Raw genomic sequence first — 17,158 nt, forward strand, 5'->3', positions numbered from 1 at the left:
GGTTAAGCCAGTGGAATATTGGAAGATGCCAATGGTGGCAATTCTAAGCTAAGACCCATTAAATTCAGTGGCACTTACTTCTGAGTAAACATGTAGTATTGCAGTGCTAGACTGGGTACAACCACTGGGCTATGGAGCACAATTTTGTCTACATTGACTGACGGTGGCTCTCTAGGATTTTCAGATCACCCTACCTGGGTATGCCAGGGACTGACCGTGGATGTATGCATGTAAAGCATATACTTAGCCATTATACCACAGCCCTCGCCCTGAACTGCTTTCATAAACTGCAGTGGGGTGTCTAAGGGGGTTAGGTTTTGCAGGGCACCTCAACGCACCATGTACATTATCCCTCCCTCTCACCATCAGAGCCAAACTGGTCCTCAGTTTGGCTGTACTTGTCGTAAGAGGCGACTAAACAGCCACCGGGTAGATGGGACTCGTCAGCCTGGGAAGGCAGCTCATCTGAGAGAAGGAAAACTCTGATCCCAAACCTCCACTGCCTTGTGGCTACATCCACTTATGGAAAAGGCTTCAGGAGTCAACCTCGAGGCAAAATCTGGAGCCGGAATCCCTGAGGCAGTTCATGGCTGAACACAGTCATGTTCTGGCAACTCCTGTGACGCCGCTGGAACCAACCGTATTGGTCTCTGCCTTTCCATTGGACCATTTCAGCGACGTGGAGAGGAGGGATTTGCTGCGTGGATAACAGTCTATCCTCCATACCTACTTTACCCAGGCTTCGCGCACTGGAGAGGACACTCTGTTCCAGAACCACCATTCAGAGTGTGACACCATAGTCTTCCGAGACTGAAGGATGCCAACTTTGCACCATCAGAGCTATTCCGAGCGGCAAGAGCAATCTGGAGATGCCTCCTCCATGCTGCGCTCCCCACTTGGAATGGCCTCAGAGGTGGGGGGTGGGGGCTTCTTACATGGCACGTTGAGGCACCTTCACAGCTTAATGCTGTGCCCCCCCTTCTAGGAACACCACTGGCAAACTGAAAAGGGATTCTATGTTAGAAAGAAATCTTCACCATTAGTAAGGCCTACCGTTTCATTGATTTGATGTAAAAGCATCCTTTTTTAGGATTAAAAGGATATAGGAACATATTTCTCAGGAAATAGATCATTTTTTCCTGTCTCACACCAGGCTGAGACTTGCCTATTTGGGGATTTGGTTCCATTTTCTGTTGTTGCCCCTTCCCTTTCCAGTATTTCCAGGAATTTGAGAAGTGCCCAGTGTAAACTCAGCACAAGCTCTTTGTATAGCCTTCCTCCGCCCTCTGTAATTTCCAGCAAGGTGTTCCAAGGGCACGTGGAGGTGTGCTGAAAATGCATTGAGCCTTGTCAGACCCTCAGCACTTTTGATGAATCTCCACTGCACATCCCCCAAACACAACAGTAATTCGAGACTCATTCTAGCGGGATGACGCTCCTTAACAACTCCTTTTGAGTAATTACACTGTGCTAGGTCAATTAGATTAAAGATGTTACTAAAATACCTAAACTTCCTAGGTGAACTTGGAAGAAGTTGGCAACGACATTGTGCCTCTACACAATACTCCACGCAAGTGTACTGGAGTATGTACAAATTACAGGCATATTTTGGAAATGATTCCCATTGGTGGCAAGTTTGGGTCAGGATATATAATCTGTGTAGGTTTCTTTGCATTCACAAATTCAGAATTCCCAAAGTGTGTATCTCAATGCCCTAAGGCATCATGACACAGTCAGAGGGGCAGCACAGGATGTCCCTGGCGGCCCCTCTTACCTGTTCCCCCAGGCGCCATCATATTGGATCTAGTGAGATTTTGAGAGATCCAAGATGGTGATGGAGACTCCAGGGGTGACATGACCCAGATACGTTTGGGAACCACTGCACAGATCCATAAGCAGAACATTACATTTTTGCTGGCCAAAGGAGGATAAATGTGGATGATCAGTTCTGACATGAAAGGCTTTTCTAAGCATCCCTCCACAGATTTGTTACAAAGACATACAACATGACAATGGGAGAAAGTCTTAGAAGGGAAATGTCCGATGTTTGGAGCTCTAAAGAGAAAAAATATCAGTCATTGGCCAGAGCACTTAGACACTGTTGAGTTTGGCTCATGGCTCTTGAAAAGACCACCAATGTTTGGAGCAGTCCTCCTGCCATCCTCCCGGGGCCACCGAAAGGCTGGTGTATTGGGAAACACCTCTTGGAAAAGCAGGGAGATCTTACTGTGTCATCAGCTCCTGAAAAGATCATCAATGGCCAGACACAAACCTGGATTTAAAATCTTCTGTAATATGTTTGTTTGTGTAAATATTGTAAATGGCCTTGGTCAAGGTAAAAATATAAACCATAAATGTAGCAAACAAACAAATAAATAAGAGTTGACTAGAACAGTGGTTATTATTATTATTATTATTATTATTATTATTATTATTATTATTATTATTATTATTATTATTATTATTATTATTATTAACAGTATTTATATACCGCTTTTCAACTAAAAGTTCACAAAGCGGTTTACAGAGAAAAATCAAACAACTAATGGCTCCCTGTCCCAAAAGGGCTCACAATCTAAAAAGATGCAAAAAGAACACCAGCAGATAGCCACTAGAAAAGACACTGCTGGGGTGAGGTGGCCAGTTACTCGCCCCCTGCTACAAAGAGGAGCACCCACTTGAAAAAGTGCCTCTTGCCCAATTAGCGGGGGTAATTGGTTCTCAAACGTTTAGCACCGGGACCCACATTTTAGAATGAGACTCTGTCAGGACCCACTGAAATTGATGTCATGACTGGAAGTGACAATATCAGGCTGGAAATTTTTAACAATCCTAGGCTGCAACCCTACCCACACTTACCCAGGAGTAAGTCCCATTGACTATCATTGTTAAAAGCATATACGAGGGTCGCCCAGAAAGTAATGCACCACATTTTTTTTCTTCAACAATTATTTATTGAACACAGTGAAACTTACACACAAGAAAGAATGATGTTTCTTCTACGCTCCCTATTTTTCCACGTAATCTCCGTCCAGTTCTATGGCCGTACATAGTAGCCTGTTCAAAGTACTGATCTGCAGTCACATACCATGGTAGCATCAAGTCTAAAATATTAAAAATAAAATGTTGAAATGAATGGGGACCCACTTGAAATTGGCTCATGACCCACCTAGTGGATTCCAACCCACAGTTTGTGAAACACTGGACTAGAATATCATACCAAAAAATGAGGGTGAACTCTTTGACAAATGTTACCATCAAAGTATCATGAGCTTACTCGTATAAATAATAGCAATGTAAATAAAGCCCAATATAGTCTTTTTTGTTATTGTTTCTCTGTAAAAAGTTTAAATAAGTAAAGGCACTGAGATGATTTCCAGTTTTGCAGCATCGTTGATTTGCCATAGAGACCTAGTGCAGAAAAGTTCATTGTTCCAATAGATAAAAGTAGCTTTTGGAGACACTGATTGATTTCTGTGGTTAGAACTGGAATGGCTGTCACTCTGAAAATAACCTGAGACGTTCTTGTAAAAACAGAAGTGATAAGGAGCCCAGGATGACTCTTCTGGACACTTTTCTGAAAGTTATAGACAAACGTTTGTATCTTTGTCACATTTTAGAAAAGTTAAGTGATAACTTGAGAATTATGGCACAATTCTATTAGCGAGCTCTCTGCCACTACAGACTGTTGCAGATGTGCTGTAAAGCACATTGTGACAGCACAGAACTTAGTAGCAATGGTGGGAAGGACTGCACCGTCATGTTGTCACCAGTGCAACTGTTACCCTGCATATCTCTGATCTTGTCTGATCTTGGAAGCTAAGCAGGGTCAGACCTGGTTAGTACTTGGATGGGAGACCGCTTGGGAATACCGGGTGCTGTAGGCTTATACCAGAGTCTTTCGAGACTGAAGGTTGCCAACCAGGCCTAAACATGCGCTGGGGCAGGTACATTCTACACAAGGAATTGGAGGGTAGGGAGGATGTGTAACGGCACTAGGGAGGGCAGGAAGGAAGAGGGATTGGCAGCACTGGCGCACACCATATCCTCTTCCCCTCCCTGGGCCAGTTCCACTGACACAGATCCACTCAGATTTGCACCAGCGATTTAGCAGGTATAGGGCCAAGTGAACCTATAGCATTGACTGAGACTTTCTCTGGGGTAAGGGGATGAATGTCCCCTTATCTTGAGGAATCTTCTAGGCAGCAAAATTGCCCTAGGATACAACGTAAGCCATGCTTGCCCTGCTTCATTGGAAAAGAAAAAATTTCAATAGGATTGGGCTGCCTGATGGTCATACACTATTCTACAATGCTTGCAACTTTTCTTTTTAAAAGAAGTTTAATGATGCTCTAAACCAAATTGCATCAGCTACTCCAAAGTGTGCTTCCAAAGGAAAAAGATGATAACACAATACTCTTTCATGATCTATCTACTGGATCTCAAATGCACATTAATGGAGCACCAGTGAATCTGATAAAATGCCGTGGCATAATTATTTGCTAATTATCCAGTGTAGTCAAACATGTGGGATTTACTGCTGCTGCCACTTACATGACTTTTTGTAAGGGAACGTGGATTAGGAAATGATAATGACTTCATGCTATTATGACTCCTGTTTATTTCATTCATCTCTTAAGGTGGTTCCTTAACTGTCACTCAGTGCTGACGCCCTGGATGTTTGGAGTTGGCCTTTATTCCTTTTGTGATCTCTTCAGAGTGTGAAACACAAAATGCTAAATTGAATAATGAAAGTGCATTTCAGGGTGGCCTGATGCTGGGACGCAGTTTTCAATTTGAAACCTTTCGGGTAAATTGTGCTGATCTATGCAAACTGAATGTTGGGGAAGCGACCACACTGAAGCAGAGCTGGAGCTGTGTGCGCTAACCAAGGGTGTCAACACTCCCCGCCAACAGTAGGTGGAGCTGTAACCTGTTTTGCAATTGTTTAGGGAAGTGCTTCCCAAACTTTTTAGCACTGTGACCCACTGTCAGCCTCATTGGCCGAGTAGCGCCACAGCTGGCACTGGCCCACAACCTTTTCACAAATCACAAAAATTGAGTCAGGACCCACTGCTGGGTCGTGACCCACTGTTTGGGAACTGCTGGGTTAGGGAGCGTTGTTTGCCTTCTTGTTTTTTTTTTCTGTGATCTAAGTGACCTCCCTTGAGAATTCAGTCCACACACAGCATTGCTGCGTTTTGTAGAACCTTTAACGGGCTTAAGAGAATCCTAAATAAGCTGCAAGATTTCAGTGATTCCGAGCAACTGAAGGTGAATTACGCCAAATTCAAAATAGTGGTTTTTGGCAAGCTAATTTTTGGCAAAATTTAGTTGGACTTTGGGTGATCGCAAGATTGAACAAGTTCCTGCCTTTAAATATTTGGGTGTATTCTTCGACGAAAGAAACAGCTGGAAATTCCAACTTCAGAATGTTAAAACATTAGCACAAAAATCAAGTTATGCCTTATTAAAAATTTTCCATTCTAGAGGAGGCAACTTGGTAATTCCAGCTTTAAAGGTTTTCTCGGGGAGAGTAATTTCCCAAAAGTTATATGGTATAGAGATCTGGGGTATTAAACAGAACAACCTATATATTCCCGAAGTTGCCCAAAATAAATTTTTGAGGCACATTTTAGCTGTTCCACCATCTACTCCTGCAGCTTTTCTTAGAATGGAGACAGGTATGGTATCTATTAAGGCCAGGGCTGCCGTAGCTATAATTTCTTATTACAAGAGAGTCCTGGACATGCCGGAAAATCGTCTTCCTAAACTCTGTTTGGCCGAGCAGTGAAGAGGAGGCTGGGCCACTCTGGTGCAAATGCTCCTAAAATCTAAAGCTCTTTCTACTGACATTTTTGTCTTTTCTGAAATAAAACAAATGCTAAGGGAATGGATGTTTAAACTGGATAATGATCAGGACTTAGACATAGTAAGATCTTCAAATTTTTCCCAGTTGTACTGTTTCCTGAAACCAAGTCACTCAAGAGTGCAATATTTATATTCACTTACCTTTGCCTCCTTGAGAAAGGCGTTCACTGAACTGCGCTTTCAAACTATGCCAACTGCAGTTCTAGATGGCAGATATATGTCCATTCCCAGGCATTTGAGGCTTTGTATTTGCGGAGCAGGACAGATTGAAGATATTGCACATTACCTGCTTCATTGTCAGCTTTATCAAAATCCTAGGGTAAGATTTTTGGAGCCTATTTTGGCTACCCTTCAAGGGGAGAACACACTTACGAAACTGTATTGGTTACTTTCCGATTGTGACCCATCGGTCACTTATAGTGTGGCATTGTTTGCTAAAGCTGCCAGAACTATTTGTGCCAACTACCTGGGGGAAATAGCGGTAGATTGTAAAGGAGATTCCTTAATATGATGGGTGTAGGTGCCTTTTGTGCTTGATTTTGACCTAATTTTATCATTTTATCATTGTTTGTATCTTGATGTATTTTTGGATTTACATGTTTTATCTTATTGTGATGGCTATTAGCTAATACAATAAACAATCTTTGACTAGAACCTTTAACTTGAACAACGACCATGTCTGTTGTCACAATAATGTTTCTACCCAATTCTACACTGGTGTGGAACTGTTTGCCTTCCTCAACTCTATGAACACTGTGAAGACATGAGGTTTTCCTGTTAATGGCTTTGTGGGAATAAAATCAGTTCATCCTCTTCGTCATCAATAAACAAACTTTTGAAATGCAAGGCTGGCCCCAAGTCCTGGTGCTTAAGGCAGCATGCCTCTTGCTGCCCACTCCTCTATTACCTGGTGGTGTAGCAACTCAGCTTCCTGCTCTCTAGTTTCAACATGGAAGAAAGGAGCAGAATGGAAGTGTGGAGGAGGAGGAGAGAGTGGTGGACTAGAGTATCCACTGTGTTCTTAGCACTCTCACTAGTACAGCAAGACGGATGTTGAATCCAAGGAGCAGAACACACAAGTCTCACACAAGTAACAGCACAAACCTCTGCATGTCTACTCCGAGCTGAAATCTTTGGAGTTCAATGAGATTTAATCTGAGGTACACATTATAGGGCTCTTAAGGTGCATGTATAGGATTGTGCCACCAACACTGCAGGACCCACCACTCATCACTGTTGCTGTTCCTCCTGGAGAACTGTTACAAGAAAAGCGAAGCTGATTGTTTCACAAGAAGTAAGGGGGACATTAGGATAAGCTGATGGCAATGGTACTTATGTGGACTGGAATTTGTCTAAAGGCACAATCCTGAAAATGAGTAAGTCACATTTGCGCCTGCTTAGGAGGAAGCCGTGTCAGCGTATGGAGATGCACCGACGCACAGAGGCTGAATCCAACCTCCATGGCGGCCTCTTTGCCGAGGCTTGCGTCGACACAAGCAGCAAAGGGAGGCAGGGGGGAGGTGTTCCTGGGCAGTGGGAGGGTGGGCGGTGGGCGACCCCGGGGGGTGGGCAGTTGGGAAGTGGGAGGCAGGGCTGGTATCCAGCAGTTATGCCGGATCCCAATTCCCATTCTTGGGGAGAACAGAGCGACTTGAAGCCACTCTGCTTTCCTCAGATTGTGCCACCTCAAGAGGTGGCGCAAGTCCAAAGAGACCCATAGGGGCCAGCGGCCCTTACCTGGAGGTAAGGGGAAAAGTGTCCCCTTGCCTCTGGCTGAGCCGCTTATGGCCACTATCCTGTGCTGGAATCAGCACAAGCCTCTTGGCTTGTCTGTTCCAGCACAGGATAGGATTGCGCCCTAAGTTGCACATAATAAAAATGTGAATAAATAAAATATTAATGTCCTTGTGGTTACAGAAAATGGCACAAGATCATTATACAAAAGTGCTGGTCCACAAAGTGTTTTTTTTATGCTTCATGAAAATCATGAGAATTCCAACAACATTGGACACTCTTGTTCAGCATGGACACTGAAGAAACAGCGCCAACCACTGAATCATGGGAAATCTATTTCCTATAGCACTTGTTGCTGTTCAATGAGTTTTACTGTGTGAGCCTTCGCACACAGCCATTTGGTAGGACCACGTCACAAGCATGACAAATGTGTGCGACACCACTAATGACTTTTAATTTATTAGAATCAAATATTTCTCCTTTGCTTCGATTATGCCTATTAGTTTGGAACAACAGGTCTATTTATAAGAGCTTGAACACTGCAGAGATACTCCTGCCCTACGTACTCTCAACATACGCCCATTTTGTTTGGGAAATACTGACATGGTAAGTCAATCACAGAAAACATCACCTTCTCCATCAGAACTGCATATAAAGGGTTTATCACCAGCATGTATAAAAGGTTTATCACCAGTTGGTTTACAAGTTCATGGACTTGTGAAGCAACGAGCAGCAGCTTGTGATATGGGGAAGGAGGAGAGAAGGCTATGAAACAGTCATGGATTTGACCCAAGAGGAGGTAGAGAAAGCAGCATGGGAGAGCAAAGAAAGCCTTGGGTGTTAAATTAATGGAGGAGGCAGATGCTCATAACAGTGTCAGAGAATTGCATTGCCAACGGGGAGGAAACCGATTATTGGATTCGATCTAATTTGGAAGCCTAAGAAGATACCGATTGCTTAACACAGTCAGTTCACTCCATGGCTCAGAAAACTGGCATGACATCATATACATGTTTGGAAGGGAGTGTTTACTAGGGTTTTTTCCCCCCTGAAATTAAATAGTATGACTATAGCATACATGATAGGTGCTGCCTCCAGGGTCAGGCACAATTGCAGCAACAGTAGAAGAGAGAGATGCCTTTCAGCCCAATCCTGAGCTTCCCAGTGCCCGCTAGAGTAGTGGCACCAAAGTGGCTACTGCTGTATCCACTTTGGGCTGTATCCAAAGTGGGCACCAGGAAGCAGCCGGAGGTCTCCTCAGGGTAAAGGGACTTTTGTCCTCTTCCCTTGGGGAAAGCCGCAAGTCTGCAATAACTTGAGAGACTCTTGTGTCGAGACTTCCGGCCCGAGACAGCGTTCAGATACAGCAGAGCTCTGCCGATCCCTTCCCCCTCCAGCCCATTGCTATGAACTGAAATATTCAGAAGATCAAATTTCGGTTTCATAATGTTATATTCATCTGTATCAATCAATTGATCGATTGATACCACCAAGGACACAACAGAAGGCTCCGGAGCACCATGGAATGCTTTTGTTGTATCTTGGTTTGGGTCACCTCTTCGTCTGCGTGCTTAAGCATTAAAGGATTGATATGAATTAATATTATTGATTTAACATCAAGCAGTTCTACATGAGAATTCTCATACGTATGAGAATTCTTTACATGAGAATCCTCAATTCTCTATGGCCCGCCTGTGCTATTTGCAAACACAAATTTCTCACACATACCCCAGCCCCAAATGGTTTGCAGGGCCTACCTTCTGCACAAATTTGAAGCCCTCCTTGGGCATTTTAAACAATTAATGAAATGAGAGGAACATGTCAATGAACTCCAAATTTTGTTAGAAATACATTTAATTTTTGAAAAACCGTTTCAACCTGCCAGCTCTTTAGGGCACAATCCTAACCAGGACTACTCAGAAGTGAGTAAGTCCTATTTTATTAGATGGGGCTTATTCTCAGGAAAGTGTGGTTAGGATTGCAGCCTAAAGGCCCAATCCTATCCACACTTACCTGGGAGTAAGTCCCATTGACTATAACAAAACTTAATTCTGTTTAGACATGGATAGGATTGGGCTCTGAATCTCTTTCTTGTAAGATTTCAGAACCTCCAATCATCACCCTCATCTCCTCCTCTTCCTCCTCATCATCTGTCATATTTCTATGTTTCTATATATTTCTATTTCTTTGGGGCCACAAATTGTGTTTATCGCCCTTTAAGTGCTCAAAGTGATATACTGCTGTCACCACCTTGGCTTGCATTGAAATCAGAACTGTGTCACTGATTAAAGAGGAAGCAGAAATGCTTAACGCCAACATTTTAAAAATGTTCTCTGTTTGGTCAATTTGTTATTTAGATTCTAGATCTACATCTCAATGCATGTCCCTGGAAAATGGCTTTCTGTTACAGAAACAGTAATGTGACAATAAAATATTGCCTTGCATTTTGGGTACAATGTCAACAGAGATTGGTATTCCATGCTTTAGAAATCATTTTTTTCTCCCCCTCCAAAAACCTTGAAGCTAACTGTGAAAAATTGACTTTTGCTGTAAAGCTGTAATTCTAATGGTCACTAGCCTCAGCTTCCTAACCAGCACAATTTCAAAGAAACACTTTAATATGTTTGCATTTTGCACAGCAGGAAAGTACATTTTCCTACTTACAAAGCAAAGTATTCGCACAAAAGTTTGCATAACCTGCCCATATTTCAAAGCTTGTTTCTCAGCTTATTCCTTTGAAAAAGGATCTTGGTGGCAGAGCTCTGTGTAGCGGGTGATATAGATTCACAGCCACATGACATGATTCATTGAGTTCCTCTGCAGAGCATAGCTGGTTGTATGATAAATAACTGTGTGTCATGCTATGACCTTGCATAATTTCCTTGTGAACTGCAATCCTATGTAGAAGCTGCTGGGAATAAGTGCTATTAGGCAGTGGTACTATCCACACATACCTGAGAGTAAGCCCCATTGACTATAAGGGACTTGATCCCTGGTAGATATGCATAGGATTGGGCTCTTAAACGCTTTAGGACTTGCTCCATAGGAAATATCGGCAAGATATGTGATACCGAACCGAAATTGATAGGGCAGTCCAATCTTGCTGAAGATTCTGTGCATAAAAGAACCTGTGAATAAAAGAGCCAAGGCAAGTGCATTAGTCTTTCTGATTTCTCAATAGTCAAGTGCCCTCAAATGCAGGAGAAATCAACTAATAGCAATATTTTGCTAAACCAAATTAATTTCCTACTCCTAACTAATGTTTTTGCATAGAAGCAATTCATTCTGGTCCCTGGTGCTAAGAGAGCTTGAGCTGGACCTGGATAGTGCTAACCTAATGCCATTGACATCTCCCCCTTCAACACATGCTCATTTCTGCGCTTGCCCCACAAACACTTTTACAGATAATCTATTGGATCAGGTTGATGTCTTTGTGACTTGTACACTAGCACAGTAGATGGGAAGGTTTTTTTTTGGTTTTTTTTTTAAACAACACAAACACTGCAGACTGGGAAAAACCAATCTTCTATCATATTTTCAGTCTGCCATATTAACATAAAGGCATTTAAAGAGTAAAAAATGTGATGATTATTATTAACAACAACAACAACAACAACTAGGTATTTATATACCGCCTTTCTGGTCATCGGATTACTCCTCTGACTTTATTCAGGAGGTCTGGTCTAGAGGGTAGAGCCTCCGTCTGTCTGAAGATAACATCCACAAGGTCGCCAGTTCGAGGCCACCGGCACTGTGCGACCTTGGAGCAGCTGACAAGCTGAAGCTGAGCTATTCCATCTGCTCTGAGCGTGGGAGGATGGAGACCAGAATGTGAAGCCAGATCGGAATGAAACACCTTGAATGTAGTCGTTCTTGAAAGAAAGAACCTTCTTTGAAATTGTAAAAATCCCTATTTAATAGGGATTTAATAAAGCCTGCCTATGTAAACCGCCTTGAATAAAGTCTTGAATAAAGACCAAGAAAGGCAGTATATAAATACCTGTTGTTGTTGTTGTTGTTGTTGTTGTTGTTGTTGTTGTTGTTGTTGTTGTTGTTGTTGTTGTTGTTGTTATTATTATTATTATTATTATTATTCAAGCGGTTTACATAGGCAGGCATTTCTAAATCCCTCAAGGGGATTTTTTCAATCATAGAGGTTCTCTCTTTCAAGAACCAGCAACATTTCAGAATGGATCTCCCTGGTTTGGTCTCACACAGGATGACAAGCAGTTCCATCTCTCACATGGAGGGCAGCCAAGACCCTTCTTGCTCACACCAAGAGCAGGTGGAATCACACAGCTGGGCTTGTCAGCTGCTTCAAGTTCTCGCCATTCTCAGCCATTCAGGGAGCTGCCAGTGTCCTCAAACTGGCGATCTTCTGATGTTATCTTCAGGCTAACAGAGGCTCTACCCTCTAGACCAGACCTCCTGCTGATCAGAATATATCCTCAGGATTGGGAGATTTTAACCTATTAGAAACAAGCGGTAGACTGTTTTCAGCAGAGGAACCAGAGGATTATGGCTAAGCCAACAGCCTTGATAAGCATCTGCCAAGAGGACTGAGATGAAAGGAGATATACTGTTGGTCCCCTTGTCTGATGGCAATGCCTTGTGTGCCTTCCAGATCGTGACTAATAGATTACTCACTTTGTTATAAGTAAGTCTCCATGAATTTCGCCTTGCCAGATTTGAATGCTTATTACCACTAACAAATAAATGTAAATTCACGCTGTCCGGAACAATCACATGGACTTGTTTCCTACAAATTGGTTATTTTGAGCTGTGGAACAGCTACATGAAAAGCAGCTACATGAAAAATAAGGTAAAGCATGTATTTCTAGATGTAGTTTATAGCAAAAACTTTCTAAAAGGAAAACATTGAAGCCAGATGCTCTGATGAAAATAGTTCTCTGTTTTGTCTTGGGCTGAAAAACCCAACACAGACCTCCTCCAGTCTGCAAAATTACCAGCGCAGGCTGGAGGAGACCCATTGCGCCCTTCCCCTGAGGAGACCTCCGGCGGCCTTGGTGATGCTGCTGGATTTAGCGGTAGCCGTTTTGGCACCACTGCACCTGACAGAGCCGCTGGCTTCAGGATTGGGCTGCCTGCCTCCTTTGGCTACAGCCATGTGCACTGTTTACAGCAGCTGCCCAACAGCATGCAACACCATCACTGACACTGAAGAGACAAAGGGGATGTATCGGCTGACACCGGAAGGGGTAGTATCCAACGCAAGTCGCCTATGCTGGAAGCCACCCCCTCACATCAGATATGCCCCCACTCTCCCCCATTAAATCCACCCCCCCTAACTCTCCTCTATAGGAGTGGCCTTCCTCTTCCCGCCACTACATGTGAGACCCATCTGGGCTATCCAGCGGTGGTCAAGAAGTGTGTGGCTATGCACATTTCTGGGTCTCCATTTGCAGTGTCAAAAAGCCTGTTCTACTGATGGATCATAATTATAGGATTGGTCCATAAGAAAGATTTTAACCCAGATCTCTTTTTTGGAGGATTCACACATCTACTTTGATAAGTGATGTTCTTTGTTCTTTAAAGCATGAATTACTTAAAACATGCAGGGAGGGTGTGTGTGTGTGGGTGTATGTTTGAATCTATTACTTGTTACCTGTTTTGGATCTTTTGTAGGGAGGGAAGTGGGATATATTTTTCATCCAAATGTCTCTAAGTCTTGTATTGACAAAGAGCGAGGGTTCTTTCTGGGTTTGGAAGCAATAAAAACACCAGTGGGTAAAGCAATAGCCTTTGATTGATGACACTTAACCAGAGTTAATAATCTCAAGAAAGCAGGCAAAACAGCATGTTTATGCCCCTTCAGCTGTCAGGAGCACCAGTTTAGCAGTGAGCAAACTCCTCAGGCCATGGTGCGCATCACCTCTGCAGGAGGTCAGTACTTCTAACAGGGGAAAGAGGCTTCCTTACATATGCTTCTATGCCTAATTATTGCTTTTAATATAATTATACCCCCATTAATTAGTAGAAAACTAAAAACACGTTAGGGGAAAACCATCAAAAATAGATATGCCCAGAAAAATTCAGCCCTTCAGTTGCAGGTGTTCAACCTTGAAGCCATACCCAGTGCCTAAGCCAGAGGACATAAGCAAGCATCAGACAGAAGATTTGCCCAATTAAATATAGTGGGAAAGGACAAGGCAAATCATGCTCATTAACTGGCCTCTGTCAGTTAGGGAAAAATGAACCACTTCCAGGCCAAAATTATCCTGACAGTGGATGACGAAGGCAGATGCTGTTTTGCCCAATTCCTGTTCCAAGCGTCGCCTATAGAACTTATGCCCACTTTAAGCTAATTAGTTCCCCTTCTTTCCCCAACAAAGGCCCTAGTTTTCCACTGCAGCACTGCTGTGCCCCACCACCAGGGTGGCTCACCCCTTTAACCTGCAGAGGTCCTCTTTCTTTCCCTCTCGCACCAACAGCTTCTCTGGCCACTGCAGCAACCCCTTGGTTCTCAGCAGCTCTTGGGTATGACAGCCACACACCAGTCTCCAGCATCTCCAGCAGTCTCGGTTCCAGCAGTCTCCCACAGTCTCCATTTGGTGCATCATTCAGTCAGTTTGCCAGTCCAAGTGGCGGACCTCCCCAGCCCTGCGCCCTGGAACAAAGGTTCGCAATGGCGCCCTCATGGGACGCCGCCACCCCCCCATGCGCAAATCTGCCCCCCCACTTACCTGGAGCACGATGGAGCCTCACACGACTCCAGGACCCATCGGGGAAGCCTCTCTGAGGTTCCCCAATGCTTTAAACTGTGCTTATGGAAAACCAGAAGAATAGTTTCCAACCCTGATGGGAGCTTCAGAGATGCTTCCACGGGACCCTAAAGGTGCATGAGGCTCTGCACCTGGGACATTTGCCCCATTGAATGAATGGGAAGTCCGCCACTAGCCAGTACACCCATCAGTCAGTCCTCTTTCCTCCAGCCTCCTTCCTTCTACACCCACCCACTCTTCCTCCTCCAGATGCTGCATTTATCCCTGAGGGTTTGTTGCCTCTAAGTGTCTGCAGCTGTGCAGCATACTCACTACAATCTAATGCCCTGGTGTTAACACCGTGCTTCCCAGACCTGCCAGAGCAAGGGGCCACTGTTGACCCCACACCCAGTCTCCTCGAGGGATCTTGCACATTCTCATTACACATTGCTAATTCCCCATAATCACAATTGTCTTCCAGCATTTTTCCATACAACCATACAAAAAACATCTCTCTATCTCAAGTGATCAATGTTGTCAGCTTTCATACAGCAGGGATTGAACACCACAAATTTCAGGTCCGAGGGCATGAGAGAGCAGGCTGATGTCCAGCAGCTCTCTTTTAGAAATTAACTGCTGTTCAGGGACAATCCTAGGAAGAAGTGGCGACTTCTTGTATTAAGAGCCAAAAATAAGCAGGTGGATTTTTTTTCAGCCCCCCAAAATGAAACGTGCATCCAACCACCTGCTCCCACTCACCTTTTCCACACAAGATTGTGTCCTAAGCACTTACTGAAATTTCATTCCTCACTGCTGTTAGGCACATATTTTTTTCCCATTTTTTCTTTATCCATAGGATGTCAGAGTGAGGTCAGGAAGCACTACCTTCACCCTGCTTTATCTTTGTAATGACACCACATAGCCAATGAAATATGGCTACATGATGACATCAGGAGTCAATTACGAGTGAGGAGTCAATTACGAGTGAGGACAGTGCATCCTGCTCTCACTCACTCTTGCAGGTCAGGGAAAAAACAGTACCCCACAATCACCACAATCAATAAATGGGGGATAACCATGACCTTGTTCACTTCCCCCAAATTGCTGAAGTGCCCCCAAATCCACAGCCTGTAAACAGGTTAGCAAAGCTGAGGGGCATTTTGACATAATCCTACACTCACGCTCAACCCTTCTATTTTTGTCACAGTCAAATGAGACGGACCTCAGCAAACGCTGGCGGTGAAGTTACTTCACACATCAAATTTCTTCTATGCCATTATTATCTCAGCGCATGAAATATGCAAGGTGCAAAGCAGCCCTAAATAACATAAACTATGTGGAGAAAATCTGTGAGCACTTGAGAGAGGGGAAACAGAATAAAACCATTGCCTTTACGGACTTGGTATCCTTGAGAGACATGGCTTTTGAGATTCCGTTGCAAAATAATTTATTTGCTGGGCTCACGACATTCTATCCCAGCGTCTTTTAGTGACTGTATTTGGCAAGGGTGGAAATCTCAAGGAACACATTGCGCCAACGCTGTAGCTCATGAAGAAACAGGCGCAGTGTACTGTATCATGACAGCCCGAAATGGAATTTCAGCCATGTGAAGGTAAATTTTCCAGCTGTGCTAGCACAGATTGGAATAACTCATTCATGACTGCTGCAGAGGAAAGTGTCAGTCTATATCTCAAGCTGGAGCTATCAGCCACTTTGCACTGCTGCCTGGAGCACACACACAAAAAAAGATGCCAAAGCAACAAGGTGAGATTAACGCCTGTCTTTGCAGTAAGACGCAGCCTCTTCTGCATTTTCAAATTTAAAAAGAAAAATCTCCTTTCTTTTGCTTAGACTCGACACTCCCAACACAAATCCATGCACAGTTGGATGTTCAGTAATTTTCTTTGCCGATTCAAGAACGCAACTCACGGCAGCCGCATTTGTTTCATTTTCATTCCAAAGACGGCCGTTTTATGAATGGTCCGTTCACATTACTGGGGACTGTGCGCTGATCTCATGAGAACTATCCAGAGTGGTGAAGAAAAATGCAGATTGATTTCAAAGCAACAGGATTTCACTGATGCTCGGGATGGATATTAAAAGATGACAATTGTCATTCCCCATGAACTGGATGTGGTGGCACAGCACAAATGGCGACATCACAGCACTTCGCGTGCATCCAATAGGATCTAGCTTTGTTCACACGTGTACTGGTGAGATCACATTTGGACGATTGCCATGGATGCTGCAGAGAAAGCAGTCTGGAAACTTGAGCAGGTGCATAATATGGAAGACCAGTTCTTGTAAAGAGTCATTCAATACCTTGCACGCCCAGCACCTAGAGTCACCATCCACATCATGCAAGGGCTGAAAGAACTTATGTACTCCAATGTTTTGAAGGAATATTACATGTCTTGGTACTGGAAGCTGTGTTTCTGTTGAGACCTGGTCTTTTACAGTCAACTAGACATGACCCTATACATATCACTGGCGCTTCTGTGTTTTGTTTGGGATTTCCTTAGTGGGAGGGGATGAAACGATGCAAAATTACGATGGGAGAAGGGAGTCTTTCATACTTTGCCCCACCCTGGTTCTGATTGTGACTGTGCCCCCCTGCATGCTCATTTTAATGGGGGAAGTGTTGTGATTTAAAGCAATGGAATGGTTTTTACAGCTCAATCTCCAGTTCAGTGCCTACTCAGAAATAAGCCCCCTTGAATTCAATGGGCTTAACCCCAGATAAGTGAGCTGCAGCATTTGTCCAGCGATATCTGCACAATGGTTTGCCAAGGCCGTCAGACAAAAAAAATCTTTCCCATCCTACTCCCTGA

This window comes from Tiliqua scincoides, chromosome 5, assembly GCF_035046505.1.
Source record: "Tiliqua scincoides isolate rTilSci1 chromosome 5, rTilSci1.hap2, whole genome shotgun sequence".
NCBI classification, from domain to species: Eukaryota; Metazoa; Chordata; class Lepidosauria; order Squamata; family Scincidae; genus Tiliqua; species Tiliqua scincoides.